This window comes from Trichosurus vulpecula, chromosome 6, assembly GCF_011100635.1.
Source record: "Trichosurus vulpecula isolate mTriVul1 chromosome 6, mTriVul1.pri, whole genome shotgun sequence".
Taxonomy (NCBI): Eukaryota; Metazoa; Chordata; class Mammalia; order Diprotodontia; family Phalangeridae; genus Trichosurus; species Trichosurus vulpecula.
This window is the reverse complement of record NC_050578.1, coordinates 128,204,034-128,226,187: the sequence shown is the minus strand read 5'-3', so window position 1 is coordinate 128,226,187 and position 22,154 is coordinate 128,204,034. Positions and strand designations below refer to the sequence as shown.

Below are 22,154 nucleotides of genomic sequence, written 5' to 3'. Positions count from 1 at the left end.
CATCACTCTCATTTCTTTCCCCAATTTTTCTTCTACCTCTCTTATATGATTTTTATGACCCTCTTTGAGCTCTTTCATGAATTCTTTCTGGGCTTGAGACCACTTCCAGTTTTTTTTTTTGGAGGGGCTGCCCATAGGTATTTTGACATTGTTGTCCTCTTCTGAGTTTGTGTCTCGATCTTCCCTGTCACTATAACAATTTTTTATGGTCAGATTTTTTTTTTGTTGTTGTTGTTTTGCTAATCTTTTTTTTTGGCCTTTTTTCTTTCTTTTAAAGTGGAAAGGACACTGTCTAAGGCTTCTTGTGACAGTGACTGCAGGCCCTGGCTGTTTACCTGGTGCTGCATTGATCCTGCCCTGAGGCCCATTGGGGACCCTTGTATCTCATGATGTAATTATGGGGTGGGGTTTGGCGTGGTGCCTGGTTTTGCTGGAGGTTGTAGTGGTCTGACAGCTTACCTGATGCTGAGCCAGCTCATACTGGTGGCATCTGGCAGTGAGCTGAGGCCAGTGTGGTGTTATATGTTTTCCTGGGGCTACACTGAAGCAAGTGGTGTTCTGGCTACTGGCTGCCTGTTTGCCCAGGGCTATGCTGAAGCTTCTGGAGGTCTGGCCACTGCAGGTTGCCTGTTTGCCTGGGGCTAAGCTGAAGCTTATGGTGGTTCTCAGAGATGTAATCTGCCCATTCCCCTCCCTATGCTGAGGCTTGTGGTGGGGCCTGCTGCTGGTGTTTGGCTGCTTCACTGCACTGGGGCTCTGGATCTCCCACTGGTTTACTGAGGTGAGGTTTGCTGCTAGTTTGCTGAGAGGCTTCTTGTCCTTGGCTGAACTCCCTTTTTATTTGAATGAGTCAGATCTTTCCTACTGATCTTCCAAGGTTTTTGGACTCAAAGATTGTTCACCCTGTCTTTTTGCTGTTTCTGCTGTTCTAGGATTTGTTTTGGAGGTTGTTTGGTTGTTTGGAGGTGAATATGGGAGAGTTACGGAGATTTACTGCTTGCTCTGCCATCTTGGCTCTTAGAAGTCCTCCTTACTTTAAAACCTATGGAAGATTACTGAAAATCAGGTATACTACTAGGAAAAAATTGAATATGCCTTTCCACTTTCGCTCCCCCATTTTTGTGCATGTCCATCTATGTTTGGGTAAGGTGGTATGGTACAGTGTAAAGAGTACTGGTTTCCTATAATACTATCACAACACTACATTTCTTACTGATACCACAGAGATGCTATTCTTTGATCCTATGGGAAAGCTGTTGTGAAAGCCTTAACATTATATAAGTGTAACATGGAAAGGGGTAGAAGAAGTGTGAATAAGACAATAGGGTCCAAGTTTGTAAGTAAGATGGGAACCAATGCATTTATTGGGAGATCATACCTTCATCACCTCAGCCTGGATCATTGCAATTGGCTCCTATTTGCTCTCTCTCTGCCTCAAGACTCTCCCCACTTCAATCTGTCATCAATCTACACAGCTGCTGAGATAATTATCTTAAAGAGCAGATTTGGCCACATTACTTTTTATTTAATAAGTTCTAGTGGTTATTTATTACTTCTAGGATCAAATATAAACTTCTTTGTATGGCATCTGAAACTCTCTTGCAACCTATTCCCTTCCTATCTTTCCTTACATGTATTGTTTTCTCTTAGGACATTCCCTCTGTGTCTTCCTGTACCTTTCTCCTCACCATTCCACCTCCCTCAATAACATTTTCTCCTTGAGGTGACCACATAAAGTCACCCTCTTCCTTTAACACACAGCTCAACAGGAAGCCTTGCACGATCCCTCCAATTGCTGCTATCGTTCCTCTCCACACCTTGTATTTATTTTCAATATTTTTGGTCTATACATAATTCTGTACATGTTATCTTCCTCATTGGTGTATAAGCTTCTTGAGAGCTAGGACTATGTAATGTTTTTGTAACTGTAGCCTTAGTGTTTAGAACAATGTCTGGCACATAGTAGGTGCTTAATAAATGATGCTTGCTGATGGATTGGTTGTGGCTTAGTAGACTTGATGGAGTAAAAGCACTTTTGAAAACTGTTAAATACCCCGGTGAAGAGATTTCAGTGCTCCCTGGAGGGAGCGAGCAGAGTGAGGCCATACAAGTGTATAGCACTCATGCAGGAGTGAGGGACCTCAAAACATGTATTCATTGACTTCTAGGGATCCTCAGAAAAGTGGCAGCAGCTCTGTTAAAGAATGAGGTAACCTCTATTAGTTTGCCTGTCAGCTTCCAGGACCTTCGTAACAGTCTGCCATACTCAGGGTCAAATATCAGAAGATTTTGTTCCTTAAGGCGCTATGCATATAAGAGTGTGAGGGACTGGCCGGAGCTATCATGGAAACCACTCTTTGAGCTCTCTTATAGAAATATAACATCGCTGTATGATTGTGATGGAATACTACTGTGCTATAAGAAATGATGAGCTCAGTGATCTTAAAAACAACATGGAAAGCCTTGCATGAAATAATGAAGAGCAAAATAAGCAGAACCAAGAGAACATTGTATACAGTGACAGCAATATTATTTTAAGAGCGACTTTCAGCAAATAAGTCACTTTGACTATTATAAAGATCCAAATTCACTATAAAGCACATATGAAGAAAGATGCTATCTGCATCCAGAGAAAGAACCAATAAATAGATGTACGTAGAGCAGCACTTCTTAAACTGTGGATCACGACCCACAGTTTAAGAAGTGCTGAAGGGATCACAAGTAGAAAAAGTTTAAGCTTTGATGTAGAAAATATACCTATTTTTGTCTAATGGTAGACCTCTCCAGATGGTGGGAAGGAAGGAAAAAAAGAAATCTATATGATAACTTTATGATATGTTTAAAAGGGATAGCAAATTGTACATAAGAGATTTGGAGTTTCATGTGCAATCATCACTTTTATTATGCTATGTTCTGGAAATACTTGTTTTATTTCATAAATTAAAAATAAAATAAGTGTGAAAAAATACAAAAAAAATATAACATTGGACTTTAGGGTTGCAAAGGACCTTAGGGATTAGTTTATCTAACCATTTCATCTTTACAACTGAGGGAATAGGGGCCATAAAAGTGTAATTTGTACAAGTTGACATAGTTATTAACTGGTGGATCCAAGACAAACCCTTTTTCTCAATATCCAGTCTGCTTCTCAAATCCCTGAATATGACAACACACAGATTAATCATTTCATGGACTTAAGAAAAATAGGATTTCATAGAATCACAGAATCTTTGAATAGAGCCAACATGTACCTGAGGTACCCAAGAATTACCTGTACAACATTCCCCAAAAGTGAAAACTACTAGTGGTGGGGAGAGGTTCTTCTCTAGACAGACAATTTCAATTATTGATACAATGAGTTGTACAGTGACTAGAGGAGAAGGCTTGAAAGATCAGGAAGGTCCTGAAGATCTGAGTTCAAATCTTGCCCCAGACACTAGCTGAATGTTTTTGAACAAATCACTCAATCTCCTTGTGCGGTTTTTTCCTCCTATGTAAAATGAAGGGGTTGGACTTGGTGACATCCAAGTTTACTTCTTTCTCTAACCCTATAATTCTATCCTCCTGGAAGTGGAATGAAGTTTTTCCTTGCATGATCCTCAGTTTTCCTCTCTGCAGATTGTATCCACTGCTTCTAGTTCTTCCTTCCCACTCTTTCAAATAAAAACTTCCTTTCAAATATTTGGAGACAGCTATCATGTATTTTTCATTTCTAAGATAAACATCCCTAGGACTTTCAACCTATGTTTATACATTATGATGTTAATGCTTTTGCATTGGTGAAGTGATAGTTATGAGTTGGCTATTTGAAAGGGAATATGGGACATAGAAGGGTCTACCTCTTTCCTATTTTGGTTTTGTGAATATAGAAATGTTCCCCAATTGATTATGGATTGAGGGCACAGCTTTCTAACCTTGATATGAGGTAAGTTCATCTTGGTTCAATATTGCAGATGTTGAGAATGGTCAAGGTTCTCTGCTGACTTAATAGGGGTCAGATTGTCTACCTTCCAAACTTTTTTCTTCCTTATAGAACCTTTAATTTAGATGGGCTTTGTATCACTTCCAAGAAGGTATAACCCACTATGACTAAGCATATTTTGATAGGAAGTAGTAGTCAGGACTTCTGGGAATTTTTCCCTTGCTTCCTGTTTCTCTTTAACCAGTTTACTTCAGGGATAGATGTAGCTTTTTTTCCTTGCCAGTTGGCAACAAGAGAGCAGACTGGCTTGTGGTCAGCCTGAGACCTAACTGCTCTAATGCTGTTTTTCGTGCACCTGATCCCAAGGAAGTAGAAACTATTATTTTTTTTTTCTACTTTACTGCAGGCTTTGGAACCTTTGAGTCTTCTTTCTGGGAAAGAGGTGCTGCCATGTTTCATTGTTGCCATTCAAAATTTGAAGTCCACTACAACTCCAAGAATTATTGTCTAGACATACTTCCCCCACCTACTTGAAGGCAGGTTTGTAACTGTGTCACACAGTGGTCAGGGGAAGGGGTTATAGGAGATGAAAGAGATCCTGAAAGACTTCCCCTGCCCCTAGAGACATTTAACATGCAACCTGGGAAAATACGTCATTGTATGGAAATTGATCATTCATCTGGTAGGAAATAAATGCTGCTTGTCATTTTCTTAAAACTGGATGGAAATTTTAGGTTTTTAATTTTTTGATTTTTAATAACTTTCTTACATTAATGTGTGTCTTTTCTCTCAGGAACTCAAAATACTTTACAAATATTAGTGGTGAAATAAATGTTAATACATACCTTCCTTGGGAACTAGGTAAAATTGCAAATATTCATTTGCATTTTTAATTAGGCCAAAAAGATCCCAAGCACTCACACACTAAAATCATACTTGCCCTGTTTGACTGTAGAAGTGGCTGCAGATTAGTTATTAATGGAGTTGTCAGTAAGAGAGAGACTGGGTGGAGAATGAACGAAAAACAAAAAGTGGGCAAAGAAGAATAAAGAATAAAATTGTGCCTCTTCTTATATGTCAGGTTGCTTCTTTCTTCCCCCTTTGTAGCTATTTTTAGAAATAGAGAAGTCTAATGGTTAGACTTTTATTCCACATTCTGCATTTGTTTTCTCTAATCATGTTAGCCTTTATTCCAAAAAGGAGGAAAAAAATAACAATTCCCTTCCTTTCCCTTCCCTTCCCTTCCCTTCCCTTCCCTTCCCTTCCCTTCCCTTCCCTTCCCTTCCCTTCCCTTCCCTTCCTTTCCCTTCCCTTCCCTTCCCTTCCCTTCCCTTCCCTTCCCTTCCCTTCCTTTCCCTTCCCTTCCATCAGATCCAAGACCTTCTCTCTAGTTGAGCTGAATTATCTTGTTTCCAATGGGAGAGGTCATTTATTCTCTGTATTGTCTGGTATTTCATCGCATATCTATGCTTTTTCTAATTTCTTTTGCTATTTACTAGGATTAATGGGTTTATTTGCTATGTGGATTCATTGTGGAACTGGTATTTGGTGAGAAGGCAGTCAAGTCTTGGATCTGAAGCTTTGAGCATCCCTTCCCCATAAAGGAAAAGCAATCAAGAATTCAGCTTGAATCTAAAAAATTATGTTCCCAAGACGAATAATATTTAAGAAGGCAGACAGAAATAATTCTTGCCTGATAGAGGGCAGTAGAATAGCCAGCCTCTGAGTCCAACGTCCTACTTCATTTCCTGGCAGGAATCAAATTTTCCCTTGGAAAAGGGCGGGGAGAGGAGGAGATGCCTTTTGAATAACCTCTAGACAGAACTTTGTGGTCATACATAATCTATATGGGCAGAAGCAGCACCACAAAACACCGTAAACACATACATACATACATACATACACTCACACACACACACACACACACACACACACACACACACAGACTCACACATGCAAACTGAAGAGAAAGTAGTAGGAAGAAAATGGATGCATGAGTACAGGAAAAGAAAAGAGAGAGAAAGAAAGGGAAGAAGGAAAACTTTTACAGTGTTTTTAGTAGCTTTTTTTCAAATCTCAGCTATAATTGCGATCAAGTCTTCATGGGCCTCAGTTTTACTACATGTTAAATGAAAGTGTTGTATTAAAAGGCCTCTGATATCCTTTCCTGCTCTAGATATGATGGTGGTACTCTAAATTCTCTGCACCATTTCTGAATCTGAAAAGAATACTTTTCTTTCTTTAACTGAAAATTGAAAGCAACAAAGAAAGGCTCTAGAAAGGAGCTTTAGAGATGGCAGGCCTCTACCTTCTCAATGAAAAGAATCCACAAGAGGCTTTTTCAGGTATGAATTCTGTTGAAGCACCCTTGTTGAGCACCCTCTCTGTGCAAAGCCCACAGTAGCATAAAAAAGTTTAGCTTAGACACTATCCCTGTCATCATGGAGCTTTCTGTCCAGTGATTTCCATGTTGCCATGCTCCTTCTGGTTAAAACTCAGAGTTGATATTTGATTAATGGCATCCAATATATTGAAAGCCCCACTAGTCAATGGTGAAACAATTGATTCACCATAATGATTCCCCATTGCTCCAGTCTTTGGTTTTTTTTTGAGGCAATCCTGCCTTCTAACAATTCATAGGATCTTAGAGGTGGAGAGGACCTCAGAGTCATAGGCTAATAGTCATAGTCTCATAAATTTGAAGCTGGAAGGAATGCCAGAGGTCATGTAGTCTAATGCCTTCATTTCACAGATAGGAAACCAGAGCCCAGGAAAGTTAGATGTTTTGCTCAAGCTCACACAGGTTGTCTCCGAGGCAGTGTTTGAACCAAATCTGATTCCTAGCTAGTGTTCATGATGCTGATTCCAATGAAACTGTGTTCTGGTGAAACTACTTTACTATTTGTCTTTTCCAGGGGAAAACAGAGGTTAATCCTTTCCTTTTCCTTCATTGTTAGTGAATTTTGGTGTATAGTATGAAATGTGGTGTGATATAAAGACATCTAATTATCTTATAAATGTGCCTCAACTGATCATCAATATTGCCTACATGTTCAGATATGACAACTTCTGAAATATCATTAAAACAGTTTTAATCTTATTTCACATTTTACTCACATTTCCTTTTTATAGGTGACTGCTTCCTCTGGAATAGCTAAGGCCCTTGTGGGTTCCTACTTTCATTAGAGGCCATCCTGCTGAGGAATAATTTGAACTAACATTGGTGGACTGATGACATGCAGGCTCTTTATTTTATTATATTTTATTTTTTCTCATCTTAACTGACCCAGGGGGAAGCAATTTTTGGTCTGATGAGGCACCTAGCTGACACTCAGACCTGCCTACCTGACAATGCCCTGAGGCAAAATTCAGAAGCAACGGAGTTGATTTTTGGTTGGCCCCTGCTGCCTTCTGAATGAATCTTTATCCTTTGCAGTTCTTTTTGATAGGACTATTATGTAACCTATTATTAGGAAAGTCCATAAACCTTAGGTTGCCTATGATTGTGAACTCTCCTTTGATAACTGACCCAGAAACCTTGTGCTATTTTGGTCCTAGAAGAGAATTAAAACAATACCACCCAGAAGGAGCATCACTCTGTGAAGGTCATTGCATGGTTGCCTTAAACCTGGATTATCATAATGCATTTGGCTTGTTTGCAGAAACTTCTAAATGATTGAGAAAGAACTTTGATCAAGAGAGAAAAGGGCTACTGTGAGGCTGATGCCTTTCTAAGGGCCACTTTTGAGATGCTCGATTTCCTCTGAGCACAGCATAAAGAAAGGATGCTCTTATTCCTGCAAGGAAGGACTTTGCTACATCCATATAACATCAGCTTTCTGGACTTGTCAGGCTTTGGGCAGAAATTTTATTTTCCATTCCATCCCTTAGCACTGTGACTTGCACAGAGGAAATGATCAGTGAATATTTGATGAACTAATGAATGAATTAGAAGGTGGATTAGAGAGAAAGCAGGAAGTCAGTGTAGTAAAGGGAACATGGAGGAAAAGGGGTGTGCCCATAGAAATAATCCCCATCTAGAGCACTGGTGTAAAACTCAATAGAAAAAGGGGCTGCTAATCCATATAAAAAGATCCATGTAGGTCACATATCGAGTGAATTTCAAAATATAAAATTATTGTATTTTTATTTATTTTGTTAAATATTTCCCAATCACATTTTAATGTGGTTCAGGACACACTTGGGAGTATTGTGGACCACATGTTTGACAACTCTGATTTAAAGCTCTCAGAAATCTCTTTTTTCAAGGATTATCTCAGTTTCCCCTATTATTGTATGAAGCTGCCCATGATCCCTCACCACGGAGAGCATTGCATTCTCTGCCAACTTAAGTTTTCCTGGAATGCTCAGTCTGCATCTTCCCTTTACCTCAAGCTTGTTGTTCAGTTGTATCTGACTCTCTGTGATCTCATTTGGTATGTTCTTGGCAAAGACATTGGAGTGGTTTGCTATTTCCTTCTCCAGTTCATTTGCAGATGAGCTGTGCTGAGGCAAACAGGGTTAAGTGACTTGTTCAAGGTCATACAGCTACTAAATGTCTGAGACCAAATTTGAACACTGATCTTCCTGACCCTAGGGCTGGTGCTCTATCCACTGTGCCACCTAGCTACCCTTTATCTCGAGTACTCCCTATCTTATACTTAACTGTGTACATATTGTATCTGTCTCTTTTTCTTCCTTAATCACAAACATTTTCCCCCATAGATAACATGCAAATTTTTGGGTTTCTGTCTCTTTAGCACCCAGGCCTGTGCACAGTAGGCTTTTTATAAATAAATTCTCATTGACTTGAATTAAAAGAGCTCTGGGATCCAGGGCATAGCAAATCCCTGCTTTACTCTATAATACGAATATGTCTATGGGCAAGTTGCTTTACTTGAGTGGGACTCAGTTTCCTAATTTTTAAAATGAGGCATTTGTCTGTCTAGCTCTAAATTTGTTGTCTATAAGCATTGGACTGGAAGATGTCAGCAGTGTTAGTTGTATACTCTGGCTTTGTGCAAATCTAAGGGTCTGTTTTCTCAGTGGTCTTTCTGACTCTGTCAGCCATGTGTTTCATTCAGGAATTGCAAGATAGACTCTCAAAACCCCTCCCATTTTGGAAATGCTGCTAGGATTTTTCTAAGGTGACAGCATGATTTAGTGAAAACTGCACAAGAACTGAGGTCAAGGGACCAGAGTTTGACAATTCTGCTATCCAAAACAGTGGGACAATGAGCAAGGCACATAATCTTCATGGACACCAGTTGCCACATCTACGAAATGAGGAGATTGGACAGGAAGCTCCATTGGTTCTCACCAGCTATCAGTCTATGATCCTATGGTTCTTCATTCTTTAGACCATTGCCATGCCCCAGCTGTCTTCTCTCTTCACCTCTGTGGCCCCTTTCACTCATTGGTGAGTATTTCATGGAACTTCCATTTTTAGGAAAGGTCCAGACAAACCAACCATCCCACTTTGTACTTCCTACTTTGTACCATGCCTTTTTTCTGCCCCTATGATCCCCTTCTTCTATTGGTGAGTTTCTTCCAGAATCTCTATTATCATGCTTTCTTTTCACCTACTTCCACCCATTTTTCAGCTGCCTTTAACATACTATCTTCCCTTATTAGAACTTAAGCTCTTAGAGGGCAGACCCTGTCATTCTTTTTGTTTATATTTGTATCCCCAGTGCTTAGCCCAGTTCCTGCCACATAAAAAACACTTAATGAGTGCTTGATGACGTGTTGCCTTGATCCTATGAATGACCTTACTGTCACAAAGCCCTATATTTAGGAAAGGTAAACAAACAGAACACAACACAATATAATGCATTGTGTCCACACAGTTGAGTTCACATACAATAACATCATTGTATTGTCTTCCTTCTTTGCAGGCCCACTGAAACATATCAATGTTGAGAAATCTCCTAAGTAATGCAGACAATGAAACTAAGGGCCAGACGCTGACAGGGAACTGATATTCATTCTCCAAATAATCTAATCCTCTGAAAAGAAAAAAAAAATGTTGTGAGTGTCCTGATTACTCACTGGTAATTGGTAATAGTCCTTTTTTCTAAATTAATTAATCAGAAAACATTTCTCAAAAATCCCTTTTATGCTAGATAATATACTAAGCACTGAGGATATAAAGAAAAAGTAAAAATTACTGCCATCAATGGAATAGCAACATAATCACAATGTATTTGTCATTATCCCCATACTCTTAAGTTGTTTGTTTCTCCTCTTTGGGGCTGGTTTGTGATTTGTCATTCCTACATGTCTTTATATTGGCTTACCCCAGTCTGAGCATGAACAGCTATGATGATGGTATCACATTGGACAAATCATATAACCTTTTGAGCTTCCATGCCTTCAACTATTAGATTGGGATGTTTATAACTGTCATGACTTTTTCATGGGACTTACGTGAAAACCAAATGAGATAATGCATACAAAAGTATTTGTCTGTGACAAATAATTTAAACTATAATTTTCATGCCAAAATGGGCATGATAAAAACAAAAATGGTTGGGATTTAATAGAAGCAGATTAGATTAAGAAGAGGTGGTAAGAATACACAAAAGAACTATAAAAGAAATATCTTAACATTGTCAATAACCACAATGGTGTGGTTATTGATCTAGAACCAGGCATTCTGAAAAATGAAGTCAAGTGGGCCTTGGGAGGTATTCCTAGCAATAAAGCTGGTGAGGAGAATAGAATTCCAGTTGAACTATTTAGAACTCTAAAAGATGATGGTGTTAAAGTGCTGCACTCAGTATGCCAGCAGGTTTGGAAAACACAGCAGTGGACACCATATTGGAAAAGATCAGTTTACATCTTACTCCTAAAGAAGGGTTATGCCAAGGAATGTTTAAATTACCAAATTATACTTATTTCACATACCAGCAAGGTTATGCTTAAGATTCTGCTAACTGGGTGTCAGCAGTATGTGAACTTAGAATTACCAGAAGAGCAAGCTGTTTTTCAAAGAGGCAGAGGAACTAGAGACCAAATTGACAACATTCACTGGATTATAGAAAAAGCAAAGGAGTTGCAGAAAGAAACAAACAAAATAAAACACCAGCACTTGCTTCATTGACTACATTGAAGCCTTCGAGTGTCTATATCACAATATGGTGTGGCAAGTGTTGAAGGGATGGGAATATATGATCATCTTGTCTCCTGAGGAACCCGTATGTGAGATAAGAAGCAACAATTAAGAACTAAACATAGAACAACTAATTGGTTTAAGATTGGAAAACAAGGTTGTATATTGTCACCTTATTGCTCCAATTTATATGCAGAATTTATCATGCAAAATTCTAGACTAGATGAATCAAAAGCCAGAATTAAGGTTGCCAGGAGAAATATCAACAATTTCAGATATGTAGGTGATACTACTCTGACAGAAGAAAGTGAAAAGGAATTAAGAAGCCTCTTGATGAGGGTGAAAGAGAAGACTATAAAGGCCGGCTTAAAGCTTAACATAAAAACCCTAAGATCTTGGCAACTGGTCCCATCATTTCCTGGCAAATAGAGAAAGAAGAAATGAAAGAAGTGTCAGATTTTATATTCTTAGACTCAAAGATCATTGTAGACAGTGACTATAGCCATGAAATTAAAAGATGTTTGCTCCTTGTAAGGGAAGCTATGGCAAATCTGAACAACATACCAGAAAGAATAGATATCACCTTGCCCACAAACATCCGTATGGTCAAAGCTATTGTTTTTCCAGTAGCAATGTATGCCTGTGAGAGTTAAACTATAAGAAAAGCTGAGCACTGCAGAATTGATACTTTTAAATTGTGATACTGGAAAAAGACTTTTGAGTGTCCCTTGGATATCAAGGAGGTCAAATCAGTCAGTATTCAAAGAAATTAATTCAGACTGTTCACTGGAAAGTCAAATTTTGAAACTGGAGCTTAAATACTTTGGCCACATGATGCCAAGGCAGGATTCATTGGAAAAGACCAATGTTAGGAATGTTAGGATGTTAGGAAAGATTGAAGGCAAAAAAGAAAGAAGACAACAGAGGATGAGATATCACAGAAATAATGAACATAAAGTTGTACAGGCTTCAAAAGGTAGTAGAGCATAGAAGGGCCTGGCATGCTATGATTCATGGGGTCATGAAGAGTAGGACATAACTAAACAACAAAAAAATGAGGATTTGGGGCTAGATGACCCCTCTCTAACACAAAATCCTGTGATTTTGTAAAGTGCTATATAAATACATAGTCTAATTACTGGCAGCTGCACGGTGAAGTGGCTAGAGCATAGGACTTGGAGTCAGGAAGGCTTGAGTTTGAATTCTAACTCAAAGACTTACTAGCTGTGTGAGCATAGACAAGTCACTTGACCTTTCTTAGCCCCAAATTCCTTGTCTGCTAAATGTGGAGAACAGCGCCTACCCATAAGGTTGTGAGGATAAGACAAGATAAAATATGCAAAGCATTTTACAAACTTCATTTTTAATTATTATTTTTATTTTCAGTTCTAAATTCTCTCCTTCCTACCACCCTTTTCCCACCCCATGAAAAAGAAAGAAATCTGATACTCATTATCAGATTATGAAATCATGCAAAACATATTTCTGCATTAGCCATGCTTCCCCCTCCCCCCCAAAAAGAAAAAAAAAATCCAATGCAATTTTAGTCTATCAGCTTTTTATCTGCAGTTGGAAAGCATTTTATATCATGAATTCTTTGGATTTGTGGATCATTGTGTTGACCAGGGTGACTAAGTCTTTCATGGTTGGTTATCTTTACAATATTGATGTTACTGCATAGATTGTTCTCCTGGTTCTGCTCACTTCACTTTGTATCAGCTCATATATCTTTTTAGGTTTTTCCGAAACTATCTCCTTCATCATTTCTTATAGCACAGTAGTATTCCATCACAATCATATACCCTAACTTGTTTACCCATTCTCCAGTTGATGGGCATCAACTCAGTTTCCAATTCTTTGTCAACACAAAAAAAGCTGCTATAAATATTTTCATCCATATGGGCTGTTTTCCCTTTTTCTTTGATTTCCTTGGGGATACAGATTAGTAGTGGTATTGCTGGGTTAAAGAGTGTGCAAAGTTTTCTAGCCCTTTAGGCAGAGTTACAAATTCTTCTCCAGAATGGTTAGACTAGATCCCGAATCCATGAAAAGTGCATTAATGATTTTTGCAAACTTTAAAGTACAATATAAATGCTAGCTATATTTATTAAGTCTAAAATTGTTTGTTAAGGTACTGCAGTTTCCATTCTTGGAGTTACTTCTTTGTTTTATTTGTTTCTATAAACCCTTTGTCAAAAAAACTTTGAAGATGAGAGAAGATGAATGATTAGAGGAGTGAGTTAATGGATGAAATGTGTTGGAATAAGATGAAGACTAGTTTCAGAAGATCCCTCTTTTCCTAAGTTATTAAAGTGAAGAAGAGAATTAGAAAAGATGAATGAATAAGGTACACTTTTTTTTAAAGTATGGAATACAGGTGATGAGAGCATCTTTCTCCTCAGGTTCCTTGGCTCAATTCAGGAATTTCTCCTTGGAATTCAGTTCCCTCTGGAGTGGTTTATTCACAAAGTAGAGTACATGCATATTTTAGTGAAGTTGGCCTCAACCTTTTTATCCCTTTCATTTGTTGTGATTCTTACCTAAATACTTCCATAACTCCTCCATGGATTGTAGTGTGATGAGATATATGTGAGACTGAGTCAGAGGACCTAGGTTCAAATCTTCACTCTGCTATTTACTACCAGTGTGACCTGGGGTACTGCGCCAGAATTTCCTTATCTGCAGAGTGAAGGTATTGGACTAAATGGTCTCTAAGGTCTCTTCTTTTCTACCACTAAATCAATGACTATGACCATGAAATGTACAATGTGCTTTAGGGCTTCCTCTGGCACTTTTAGTATTTCAAAGATACTAATGCAGATCTTAGGTTGTAATTTATTCTTTCGTCTTGATACATGACCAACTCGCTTTCTTTTCTGGGCATATATATACTTGGTGATGTCTTTTGTATACCACATTGTGAGAAAATCATTATTACTTGTGACTCATGAAACATAAAAACAAACTTAGCAAATGACAATTATTTAATAGCTATGGTGCTAGGTATGCCAGAAATGCTAAATGCAGTAGACTCCCTTAAGGCTTACTCAAAGGACTTAACTAGATATACTGCAGATGCAATTTAGAAATTACTGTTTTAATTATAAATAAAGTTTGGAGTTTAAATTGCTTCCTAGTTATTGAATAACTTATTTTGGGTTTCTAATCACAATATACACATTATTCAGTGATTTATAAACAGTGCAGCAACATCATTATCCCCAAATAAGATACCATGCATAAGATCTATAATTGGAAATATTAATGTCATTACCAGATGAGCTAGATTCATTAACTTCAGATCTATTTCACCAAAATTACTCATTCATCAAATTAAAAAGAATCAACAGGCAAAGTATCCCCCCTTGTGCCCATGTACAGAAAACACAGGGACCCATGTTTAATGAGAGGATATTGCTTTCATTTGTCGTGACTATAATATTATCTGATTAAGGCTTATATTGGTTCTGCATTTTTTCCAGAATTCTGCTTACAATACTGGAGCATCCAGTCTTTTATAGGTTTGAAAATACCAGTAGGTGAAATTCCATGCACAATAAGGGAAAGAACAGAAGTTTTAGAGTTAAAAGATGTGGGTTTAAATCCAGGTATTGTTACTTACCAGCTGTTGACTTTGGATACCTCATTTATCCCTTTGGGGCCTCAATTTCCTCACCTGTAATGTGAAGGGATCTGCCTGGAAGATTAAGTTTCCTTCTCCATGGCGATCCTATGATTTTAAGTCTTGATTATCTAAATATGGAGAAGCCACACTATACATTCAATCTCAAGTTCCTTTTCTCTGATAGAGAGTATTGATAATATCTTTTGCAGTACTTTTTTTAAACTATTGATTTTATTATTTTACTCTGAACTTAAGAAATAAACATTTCCACAACACAGTAGGATAGAAAAAAAAAAGATGATTACACATGAAACTGGAAACAGACTATGTACAACTTGCTATTGCCTTCAAACATACAACGATCAGGTAATTTTTTTTCCTCCTTTCCTTTCCCCTTTCCTTTCCTTTCCTTTCTTTTCCCCTTTCCTTTCCCCTTTCCTTTCCTCTCCTCTCCTCTCCTCTCCTCTCCTCTCCTCTCCTCTCCTCTCCTCTCCTCTCCTCTCTTCTCCTCTCCTCTCCTCTCCTCTCCTCTCCTCTCCTCTCCCTAGAGATGGCCACCATTAAGCACAAATATGTGTGTCTGTATAAACACACGTGTATATGCATATATATTCATACATTCATATATATATATGCATATATGTAAAACCATTCTATACATACTTGTATGAGTTTTTGTCTTTAGATGCAGATAGCATCTTCCTTCATGTCCTTTGTACTTAATTTGAGTATTTATAATAATCAAAATGACTTTTTCACTCCAAGTTGTCCTTAAAACAATATTGCTATTACTGTGTAAAGTGTTCTCTTGGTTCTGCTCATTTTGCTCTTCATTATTTTGTACAAGTCTTTCCATGCTTTTCTAAGATCATCGAGCTCCTTATTTCTTATAGTGCAATAGTATTCCATCACAATCATAACACAACTTGTTCAGCCATTCCTTAATTGATGGGCATTCCCACAATTTCCAGTTCTTTGCCACCACAAAGAGAGCTGCTATAAATATTTTAGAACATATACATTTCCCCCCTTTTCCCCTAATCATCTTGGGAAAGGAACCTAGTAGTGGTACTTCTGGGTCAAAGGGTATAGACAGTTTAATAACTCGTTGGGCATAATTCCAGATTGTTCTCTGAAATGATTGGATCAGTTCATGTTGAAGGTAACTGTCATTATCTGCAACCTGTGGAACATTCTTGACTTTGTCTCTCATCTTACCTGCCTCACTTATTACTGTGTGGGCTCAGGGAATACCCAATAATTTTCACATGAGAGGCAATGTGATATATTGACTAGAATACTGGGTTCAGATTAAGGAAGAGTCAGGTTGTTATCCTAACTCATATGCTTACTAGCTGTGTGATGCTGGACAAGTCACTTACCCTCCCAGAGCCTATTTCCTCATTTGTAAATTGGGGATGATAATACCTGTAGCTCTTAATCACACATGGTTATTCTGAGGATCAGATGAGATAATGCATTTTTAGCACTTTGCCAACATTAAAGTGTTAAATAAATATCAGTTATTATTACATTAGCAGAAGGAAAAGACAGTCCTGAAGTGAAATCTACCAGAGCAGCTGCTTTTACTGTGAAATATCATATATGGAGTCCGAGGGAAAATATATCTTTGTATAATATTTAAAAATGCATTTATTTTACAAAAGTATGTCTTTTACATTTTCTCACTCTTCGGGATTATCTGTGACCCTTTTTCTGTCCATGAGCACAGATACTTGGGAGTACAGTGAATAAAGGCCATACATAAGGTTGTAGACACGATTAAACTTTCAGAGAATTTATTCATTCTCTTTTATATTCATTGCTCCTATTTATTTTTGTAGTCAGGCAGGGAAATTTTCATAAAATGTCCAAATAGGGACAATTCTGTGAGGCAACAGGACTATAGTTTTACATCAGAAAGGGACCTTAAAGATAATCTAGTAATGTCCCTTTATTTTATACTGAAAACAAACCAAACCAAAACAAAAACCCTGAAGCCCATAGAGGTCAAGTGATTTACTACAAGCTACACTGGAGGGAAATGACAGACTTGGAATCTGAAGCCAGTTCCTGACCATATATCTAGTACCAATGCCTCCCTCTTGATTGTCCAAGAATTTGCTCTTTTCCATTGTTAGTAAAGGTGAGTAGGAGAAAAATGAAAAGAAATTCTTTAACACCATACCTTATGAACATAAAACCAAACAGAAGACATTCTAAAATATCACATTTGAGAAATGATGTTTTCCTCCATACATCTTTCCATAAATGAGCTGTGAATTGTCTTTTTCTGCAAGTCCTGATGATGGGGGTCATAGCTCCAGGTCAAATGAAGGGAGTGTAATGGGATGATAGTATCAGAGGGTGAGAGGTTTAGAGCTGGAAAGAACCTTAGAGGGCATCTCTGTTCCTATCATTTCATTTATTAATATATGTATTTTGTTAATCTTTGGTTTATACCCATTCCTTTTAGAATCTAATGTGGCAACTGTAGAATCCTAAAAATTCCACTATAAAGAGAGCAGAATTAAACATGGCACGTAGCTAAGTAGAAAATAGCAATGAATGGCATACTCTTTTTTTTATGCTGACATTTGTTAGAGCATATGGCCTGCCACACTTGGAAAAATCTGTCTAAAGTATTCCCAGATGTTCCATAAAACAAGTGCAGGTAAATTAGTGAAAGGCAAGAGGAAGGCATTGAAAATCTCGGATTTCAAATGTGGTTCAGTTAAGGATTCCAGCAAGGCTATGACCATGTGGGACTATTTGGTAGCATTGTCCCATTTGGGAAAACTCTAGGCCACAGCTGGAAGTCTCATTCAACCTCCAGTGAAACTTGTTTTATATTTGCTATAATAATAATATCTGGGACTGCAATAGTTCAAAATGCCTGCAATACTCAAGGCATTGTGTGGTATAATAGGAAAAGTAGCACCTGAAGTGTGATCCTAGAAATCATAGAAGGTAGAATTGGAAGAGAGCATAGAGATTATTCAAATTCAACTCCCTTATTTTATAGATAAGCAGATGCAGAGGGCAAATGCCTTGCTGAAGGTAACACAGGCAGTAAGTAGGATGTGGGATATGGAGTCCAGTCTTCTGAATCCAAACCCCTCCTATGCTTTCCTTGCTTTAATGAGGCAAGTGTTATCAAAACATAAGCTGTTATTATCATTTTGAAAACAAAAGTTTGAGATGGTGAGGAAAAGAACAAAAGGACTTCTATGGAATGATGTACTCTCTCCATGAGGTTTCATGTTTTAAAGGGAAAGACAGAGAACTCCAGCTTTCATTTCAGTCAGCCCAATGGATTCCCAATACTCTATAAATTCACTTAAAAAATTAAAATGGTCAATTAACAAATCCTGAAGAAGCTTTATTGTGGTTGTGGACTTGATGTATGGCATAGGTTTGCAATTGATGGTGATGCTTGCCCAGAGGTTTGGTGATTCATCATCATCTCTTAACAGGGTGGATGTTAGATCCCCGTTCTTCTTACTTGATTCGAAAAGTTCATAAAGTGAGGTGACAATCTGGACATTTGACCTGTAGGCCTTTTTGTTTTCCTCTGGAAGGCATTTTTCTTTCTGAGGAACTGATATTTGCCCTAAAATTCAAGGTTGGAAACTGACCAACAAAGTAGTTCTGGATAAAGGAAATCTTAGACTAGAAAGACTTATGTTGGGGTAATTACATGCTTGGAGGGGAACATTTCAGAAGGAATCATAGAATGTAGAACTGGAAGGTACTTACACTCTCTCAGAGGCAGCATGTCCTAGAAACTCAGGAAGAACAAGGTTTGAATTCCAAGGTTCCAGACTTTTCCATTTTCCTATGTGATTGTGGGTAAGTCCTTTAATTTCTTTGAGACTCAGCTGACTCATTTGAAAACTGCAGCACATTTCCCATGGTTTTCATTTATTTTTGCCAGTGGCAAATGAGATTCTGTAGATAAAATGATTTGCAAACTTTAAAAGGGGCCTATCAACACCACTCATTATTAGGCTAATTTTTATCCAATCTCTTTATTTTACAGAAGAGGAAATTGTGGGTCACAAGACTGGACCAACATAGCCCAAACAGTTAATGAATAGGAAAGCCTGCCTTCTTATTCCAATGGGTGGAGGTCCATAGGGATTTAGTTCATAGGACAATAAGATAATGCAATAATTTTTGTCCTGGGAGCACCCTTAGAAATCAGACAGAGAATTGTTTAGCCCTTTCAGTTGTGTCTGACTCTTTGTGACCTCGTTTGGGGTTTTCCTAGCAAAGATACTGGAATGGTTTGCCTTTTCCTTCTATGGCTCATTTTATAGATAAGGAAACTAAGGGGAAAAGGGTTGAGTATCTTGTCCATGGTCACATAGCTAGTAGGTATCTGAGGCTGGATTTGAACTCAGGTTTTCCTGACTTCACACTTGGTGCTCTATGAACTGTACCACCTAGCAGCCCTATGGACGAGTAGAGCCTTTATTAAGTGCTTACCATGTGACAGATACTATACTAAGTCTGGGGGTACAGAAACCAGCAAGCAAGACAATGCTTGCCTTCAAAGAACTTGAATACTGATGGAGGAAGACAATGGAACAGCAAGAGTATTTATATGGGACCACGGTGAGGAGATGGCCAAGAAGTGTGGTGGGGTCTGACTCCAGGCATGACAAGGCTAAGTATTTTCTATCAAATCCAAGGGACCCTGGGATAATATCCAAGGCTATAGCATATTGGAGATGACTGGAGAGTAGCAGAGCCATGGTAAGAGCCCCCTCATTCTAGGAAGCTCAGAGTGGCTAAGTATATTGCTCAGAGTCACATAACTAGCTTGAGGCAGGTCTGGTCCTGGCATTCTAGCCTTGCTTCAAATTCAGGGATCTCTTCCTTTAGCCATCTTTCTGGGAGAAAAGATAGCAAAGAGAAGGACAAACTCCTGGAAAGCAGAGAAGGTTTTGCTTTAGAGAACTTCAGGCCAAATGAAGGGTGAACCAGGGATGATAAAGATCACTAATCTTGTGCAGAGAGAAGGATTTTTTTTCCTGACATATCTATATACGAGTAAATAACTAATGAAGTCAAATGTGGTACAGCATTTTTGTCAGTCTGAACAGATGTTTCCAGGTGCAGAAGTTGGATTTATTGTTTAAATTTCACAGCGGGAGGACATTATTTTATCACTGGTAGCTGATAACAAACATTTCTAAAGTACTTACAAAGTACAAAGTAGCTTCTGCATTACTTCTCTCTTCCTTGTTTTGAGTCCTCCTAGCCAGCCTCCCCAGGGTTGACATCTATTTAATGCAGACTATTCTCAAAGCATTATTTAAGTGGATTAAATGCTTGATGGATGGAGCCTCTGGAATCTCTTCCTTGGCCTAGATCTCAGGAAAAAGGCTTCTTTTGGGATACTAGAAACCAGTGTTTTGGTTATGTACTTGACTCCATAAGGCAGGTATGACAGCAAAGTATAATGGCTGGAGGGCTGGTCCAGGACTCAGGAAGAGCTATGTTCAAATTCCACCTCTAAGAACATTTGTGAGGTGTGTGACCCTGTGCAAGTTCCCTTCCATAAGCCTGTTTTCTCATTTACAAAATGACAATTATGATGCTTTTAACTGTTTAGTAGGGTTTTTGTTAGGCTCAGATATAATAATGCATGTTAAGTGCTTTGAAAATTTTGCGAAACCACATAAATTTTAATTATGATTGAAGTGAATATTTAATTGTTGTTGTCCTTTGTATTCTAAGAGAACCAAATGACAACACAATTTTGAGATTAATGTAAATTATGTTTGACAATGGCTGATCAGACCAATATGAGCTTAGAAGGCTCTACCACAGGTCTGACATAAATAGTATGAATATTTGAGTTAGAGATGTCTCTATATTTGCATAGCTCATGTTTCTTTTGAGCTATTACAATTCTGCTTTGCTGATAGAGCATAGCACCTTATTTGATATGGGCATGCCATGCTGGATGGTCCTATGTCAGTATCTCCCATATCTTACAATTGATACCAAAGTTCTTCAGAGAGACCTTGAGAGTGTCCTTGTATTGCTTCTTCTGACCTCCATGTGAGTACTTGCCTTGTGTGAATTCTCCATAAAATATAGTCGTTCAGGCAAATGTACATTTGGCATTTGAACAATGTGGCCAGCCCATCAGAGTTGTGCTCTCTGCAATAGAGTTCAAATATTTGGCAGTTCAGCTGAAGAAAGAATCTCAGTGTCTGGTATCTTCTTCTGCCAGGTGATCTTCAGAATCTTCCTAAGATAATTCAAGTGGAAGCAATTCAATTTTCTGGCATGGCACTGGTAGACTGTCCAGGTTGCTGAGGCAACAAACAATAAGGTCAGTGTAATGACTCTGCAGACCTTCAGTTTGCCAGGCAGTCTAATGTCTCTTCTTTTTTCTTTTGGAGATTCTCAAACATTGTCAATGCATATATCAACCTCTTCATCTATGTGTACATACCTGGAAAAGTATACTGCCAATGTTGCTGAACTTATCCACGGCATTCAAAATTTCTCCATTTTCTGTGGTTCCTTGTATGGCTGGGTATAACACCAATGCTGCTTATAGCTGCTGTGGCTGTGTAAGGTCAACAACATCAGCACACAAGAATGCTGCTAGCACAGGTTTCTAAGGAAAGAAACTTTAAGAGGGTAACAATCTCACTTTAATTAAACATACATATTCCATTCACTTAGTTCAGGGGGAAAAGCCAGCACCCTGCACTTCAGAGCAAATACAAACATAAACTACAAACAGGTTAATGGACAGGCTTTGTCTGATCAAGACATCACATACATAGTTACCAAAAAGAGAAGTACCAACATCTGGGTTTTCAAAGCCAGGGGACTCTTAACAATGGCTACCCAGAGTCTCATCTGGTCAAATCACACGATACTCTTCTAGTGAGTGAGAGCCCCAAAACAAAATGCCAGCCTCAGATCTTATATACTCTTCTCAGGGTCAGGGTCAGAGGGTGTCACAACCATGCAACTCAAACCTATGTGATGCGAATGAGGCTTTCTTGTTTCTTAAGCAGGTCAAAGACTCTTGATTCAATCAAAGAAACAAAAGAAACAAAAAGTCCACTTTGCTTGCCATTACATTTGAAAGGCAAGACTCATCAAAGGTACTTGATTACCTTAGCATTCTAAAAGAGAAAACAAAAAGTCCCACCCTAATTACCATAACATGAGCCATGCTGATTGGTGGAGAACCTGTGTTTTCTTGTATTAATTGTGAGGACAAAATTAGCACAAGTGGACAAAGAATTGTAGCCAGAATGGACTTTGTTTTCTTTGAATGACTCAGCTCGCCTCGTTGAGCTTCCCTGAACGCTGGGGCTTGCTCTTCTGGGGCAGGACCAGAGCTTCCTGTGTGATGAGTCGTGGCACTGGCTGAGGGGAGGTGTGTTAACGTGGTCTACGCTGGGGGAGGGGCCAAGTCAAGAACCAATCGGCCCTGGTCGTTCAGGCGGCGC

At 38.5% G+C, this 22,154-nt stretch overlaps 1 long non-coding RNA gene across 1 annotated transcript in view; it reads left to right on the top strand.

Annotated features, from left to right (window-relative positions):
• The first annotated feature begins 494 nt into the window (after nucleotides 1-494).
• Nucleotides 495-22,154, top strand: part of LOC118855307 — an 80,626-nt gene continuing 58,966 nt past the window's right edge. Inside the window, exon 1 of the long non-coding RNA XR_005010737.1 lies at nucleotides 495-781. This is a non-coding gene — a long non-coding RNA (uncharacterized LOC118855307). The remainder of the gene's footprint in view (nucleotides 782-22,154) is intronic.